The 5691-nt window shown below is 37.3% G+C and overlaps 1 pseudogene; it reads right to left on the bottom strand.

The window, feature by feature from the left end:
* Positions 1-304: 304 nt before the first annotated feature.
* On the bottom strand, positions 305-3766 carry LOC126488686 (nicotinamide phosphoribosyltransferase-like; annotated as a pseudogene).
* Between the last annotated feature and the right edge of the window lie 1925 nt (positions 3767-5691).

A 5691-nucleotide genomic window follows, 5' to 3' on the forward strand; every position in this document is an offset into this window, starting at 1 on the left:
CTCTTTTCTGTCTAATTGCACTTGTAAGCGATTAAATAATTTATCTCATTCTACTGATAAAATGATTTCTCATGTTTTAGATAATTTATAGCTTTAAAATTTTTACTTTTAATAGCAAGATGTTAAGATATTTCTAAATCAGTTTTCTAGTATCAAATTCTTAAATGAGAAGGAACAAGAGGTAAACACCATAAAATTTAGCTTCCTCAATTCTCAGAAAAAACATCTCTCTTAAAATGCAAGAGCATGCTCATTTTCTTATAACACAACTAGCTAGCTTTTGTTTCATTCCCTCTGCAATGTCCTATAAAGTATTAAAGTATCCACTGCCTCCTCCCCAAATAAGATAAGGAGGCAGCAACTTGTAGCCTTTAGAGTTCTCAGTAACAGGAAATTTCTTACTCAAAATATCGGAGACCAGAATCAGATCTGATGATAAGTGGTGCCTCTGTACTTTTGATACTATTAAATGTCTTAGGTCTTCACCCCACATTTTCTTACACACTTTGTAAATGCCATAGCTCTGCTGGCCATAGACTGTTCAAAAGTATCTTTTTCAAGGTCTTTCCTTGATGTTGGAACAGAATGGGATGGAACAGATCTTGTGTTCTGTATTATTATCGCAATTCCTAGTACGGTAACTGTTTCTTTCAAGTTAATCAAATAAGCAAGTGCTCCTTCTCTAGAAATCTCTTATAAAGAGACTCCTCTGTAGTCAAAACCATGTAACTTGTTTTCCAGACCATTCAAATTAGCAAAAGTTTCTAACAAATATTTGGTCAGTCTTTTCTTCTTCTGTCTATAACTTGTGGCCACTTTGACCAGATACCAGGGACTGAACAAGAATAGTCTCAATTCAGGGTATAAGCAGGGAACCGCTTTTTTTTTTTTTGATGGGATGTGACCATCAAAATCTAGTTCTCATGAGCAAAATTTCGTTCCTTCTCATTAAAGACATCATATGGGACATGCTCTTTGTGCACTTCTTTGACTTCCTGGATTTTCTCTTTGGCCACTACTTTACCTTTTAAGTATTGTTGCGGGAGGTCCTTCCGCTCCTCCAGCCAATAGCCGCTGAGATACCAGCCCATTGGGGCGTGGTCTCTCTCTCTTTAAATAAAAAGCGGCTACTTCCCTTCTCGCTCTCTTTGCTTCCTGCTCCGGTTCCAGCGACTAGACTTCTTCCTGATTGCGCAGAGGGCTGTTGTCTGGGATAGTTATCTGTAAGTTTTTCCCCTTTAAATAAATACCACCCTATTAATCATAATTCCAAACTGGTGTGGCATTGTTTGTGACTTATGCCTTCAAAGTATTTATGAAGAAAAATAAAATTGTGTTTCCTTATATTTCACCTTCTTCATGTTGTCGTTTTCTGCTTCTTTTCATGTTTTTCTTGTGTTGGGGGTTATTGTTTGTAGAGAGTAACCTTGTATGAGGCAGTCAGTGACCAGCAGGATGTTGAACTCTGCTTCTGTCACAGCATTTGGCTCCAGCTAGAGCAGAGGCTCCATCCTGTGTTCAGCTGCAAGGGAGAAGAAAACTGGGCTTTGCTGCACTGAGTTGTTTAAGTCACCATCCTTCTACCAGGTTTTGGGACAAAGTCCCCCACGAAAGTTGATCTTTCTACTTCAGCTTCCTGAATGCTGTGCCCCTTTTTCTTTGTTTTCTTTTTTGGTTTGTTTGGTTTTGTTTTGTTTTGGAGACAGGGTTTCTCTTTGTAGCTCTGGCTGTCCTAGATCTCTGTAGACCAGGCTGGCCTCAAACTCACAGAGATCTGCCTGCCTTTTCCTTCCGAGTGCTGGGATTAAAGGCATGCTCCACCACTGCCCGGCAAGTGCTGTGCTTCTTTTTGGTTATCTAATTGCATTTCTTTTTTATTTTTAAAATTGCATTTATTTATCTATCCATGTATTTATATATGTATTTGTTTGTGTGTTTGTTTTGTGTATGTGGGCTCAAATGCCCCTGCATGTATGTGCAGATCAGAGGGCAACTTACGAGAGTCATTTATTTCCTTCAACTATGTGGGTTCTGAGACTCAAACTTAGAATAGAGTTCCATATTTATACTGATGGGGATAATTTATCAAAGAAGACAGAGACAAGGTAGCTAAGGAGTAACAATAACAGCAATCATCACCATCATTATCATATCATCATCAAAGTTCCCTTAAATTCTTGTTTATATATCACCTTATAATCATTGTTTATAATCTTGTTTTATAATCTTGGAGGAGGAGGAGAATTTCCTCCTCCTCCTTTTTCTTGTTCCTCCTCTTCCTACTCCTCCTCTTCTTTCTTCTATTTTCTTTTCTTCCTTCTCCTAAAAACAGTACTGGAGACTGAACTTAGGATCTATGCATGCTAGGTAAATGCTCTAGCGTTGAGCTGCATCCTCAGCCTTTTTTTTACTTTTTATTTTGAGATAGGGTCTCACTGAATTGTCCAGAACTTGTTATTCTCCTGCCTTGCAAATAATTGAAGGTGCTTGCCAATGCCATCAGCCCAGTTCCACTACTTCCCTGAATGAATACTAAAACTTTAATGAACTGGTCCAACCAAAAGATGTCATTTATGTCCTGGTTGACCATTGTCTCAATTATTTTATTTTGTTTTTGTTTGACACATAATAACTGTTTATATTTAGGAGGTATAATGTATTTTGATATATGTGGTCATTGTTGTGATGCTAAGATTCTGTCCATTTGTTGTGCAATTTAGTGAAGCCTGACAGAATAGGATTCCTACAAAATGGTGCTTCCTTAAAACAAAGAGTTTTTTAGTTTTAAATTTATTTTTATTTTCTAATTTAAAATTTTTAATTTTTTGAGAACTTCATATGTGAACACATATTGTCATAATTTTTATTCTTCTCCACTCTCCAACTCCTCCCATGTCTTCAACAGTAGGATCTTATCTTCAATCTCTGGGAGGCAACCAGTGGTAACAGCAATAGCCTATATTGTTTTGGAAGTTGCTTAAACTCCCCTGAAAAACAATTCAAGAGAGAGTTTCCTTATTTACAGTGTGGTTTTTGTTAGAGAGTCTGGGGCTCCTTGGGAGAAAATTATTGTCCCAAGAGGCATAATGTCATTCAGTTTCTCTCTCTCTCTCTCTCTCTCTCTCTCTCTCTCTCTCTCTCTCTCTCTGTGTGTGTGTGTGTGTGCGTGTGTGTGTGCATGTGTGTGTGTTTGTACACTCATACACTTACATATATTATGTATGTGTTTCTAAAGATTTATTTTTATCTTATGTGTACTAGTGTTCTGTTTTCATGTATGTATGTATGTATGTACTGTGTGCACACCTGGTACCTGTGGAGGCCAGAAGAGAACATGTGATTCCCTAGAACTGGAGTTACAGAAGCTTGTAAGCCGCCAGGTGTGTGCCTGGGAACTGAACCCAGGTCATCTGAAAGAGCAGCAAGTGCTCTTAACTTCTTAGCAACCTCTCTAGCCACCTATACATGTATTTTTGTTTTGTTTTGTTATGTTTTCAAGACAGGATTTCTTCTTGTAATCTTGGCTGTTCTAGAACTAACTCTGTAGTCCAGGCTGTTCTCATTATATATGTATTTTTAAGTGATGATAAAATGTTTTTATATAGCTTTCTCAAACATGCTTAGTATTATTTATCTCTTCTCCCTTGCCCTCCATATTTTCCTTCTTTCCCAATTAAATCCTTCCACCCATTTGTTACATTTCCACTTTCATAGCACCTGTGTCCTACTAACTCCCCCTCTAGAGCTTTACCATCCACAGACCCATTTTGCTCTCCTGGTTTCTGCAGTTACACCAGGATGTATACTCACTTCTAAATGTTCAGAGCTATAAGCCACAAATAAGAGAGAACATACAAAACAACAGCCTACAGAATGGGAAAAGATCTCCACTAACCCCACATCAGACACAGGTCTGATCTCCAAAATATACAAAGAACTCACAAAATTTGACACCAAAAGATCACATAATCGAATAAAAAAAATGGAGTATAGACCTAAATAGAACTCTCAACAGAGGAATCTAAAATGGATGAAAGACACTTAAGAAAATACTTAACATCCTTAGTCATCAGAGAAATGCAAGTCAAAACAACTCTGAGATTCCATCTTACACCTGGAAGAATGGCCAAGATCAAAAACACTTGATGACAACTTAGGCTGGAGAGGTTGTGGGGTAAAGGGAACACTCCTGCATTGCTGGTGGGAATGCAAGCTGGTACGGCCCCTTTGGATGTCAGTGTGGCAATTTCTCAGAAAATTAGGAAACAAACTTCCTCAAGACCCAGTAATACCACATTTGGGTATATATCCAAAGGATGCTCAATCGTGCCACAAGGGCATGTGCTCAACTATGTTCATAGCAGCATTGTTTATCATAGCCAGAACCTGGAAACAACCTAAATACCCCTCGATCAAAGAATGGATAAGGAAAATGTGGTACATTTACACAATGGAGTACTACACAGCAGAAAAAAATAATGACATCTTGAATTTTGCAGGAAAATGTATGGAGCTAGAAAACATCATTTTGAGTGAGGTAACACAGACCCAGAAAGACAAATATCACATGTGCTCACTCATAGGTGGTTTTTAAACATAAAGCAAAGAAAACCAGCCTACAAATTACAATCCCAGAGAACCTAGACAACAATGAGGACCCTAAGAGAGACATACATAGATCTAATCTACATAGGAAGTAGAAAAAGACAATATCTCCTGAGTAAATTGGGAGCATGGGGACCTTGGGAGAGGGTTGAAAGGAAGAGGAGAGGCAGGGAGGGGAGCAGAGAAAAATGTAGAGCTCAATAAAAATTAATAAAAAAATAAAAAAGAGAACATTCGTTTGTCTTTCTGGGTATGCATTGTCACACTCAATATGATCCTTTTTAGTTTCATCCTTTTATGTGCAAAGATCATGATTTAATTTTTCTTTATATCTAATTAAAAATCCATAGTATATATTTACCACATTTTTATTATCCATTTATCACTTGTAGGATATTTAAGTTGTTACCATTTCCCAGCTATGGTGAATAGAGCAGCAGTGAACATGGCTGAACAAGTACCTGTGGAGTTGGATGTAGAATCCTTTGGGCATATGCCAAGGAGTGGGACAGCTGGATCATATGGTAGGTTTACTTTTTAGCTCTTTGAGCGTTCTTCACACTGGTTTCTATAATAGATGCACCACTTTGTAATCCTACCAATAGTGAATGAGAGTTCCCGTTTTCCCACATCTTCAGCAGCAGTTTTTTCAATTACTTTCTTGATTTTAGCCATTCTGAATGATTTAAGATGAAATCTCAAAGTAATTTTGATTTGCATTTTCTTAATCGTTAAAGATGAGAAACACTTAAAAGATATTTTGTAACTTTTTATTTCTCTTTGAAAACCCTTTCTTCAGATACATAGACCATTTTCAATTGGGTCATTTGTTTTCTAGATTCTTCGTGTTTTCAGTTTTTTGTGTTATGAATATTTATCTCTATAAAATGTACAACTAACAAAGATTCTCTCCCATTCTGTGGGCTTCCTCATCATATGACTGATTGACTGTTTCCATTGTTGCACATAAACTTTTTTGTCAATTGCTGGCCTTAATTATTTCTGGACAAATGGAGTCCTATTCAGAAAGTCCTTTTCTAACACCTATATCATGTAGGGTGCCACTTCGTTTTCTTCTAGCTGTTT

This window comes from Alexandromys fortis, unplaced genomic scaffold (genome assembly GCF_014885135.2).
Source record: "Alexandromys fortis isolate MF-2015 unplaced genomic scaffold, M_Fortis_MF-2015_v1.1 scaffold_201, whole genome shotgun sequence".
In the NCBI taxonomy this organism is placed as follows: Eukaryota; Metazoa; Chordata; class Mammalia; order Rodentia; family Cricetidae; genus Alexandromys; species Alexandromys fortis.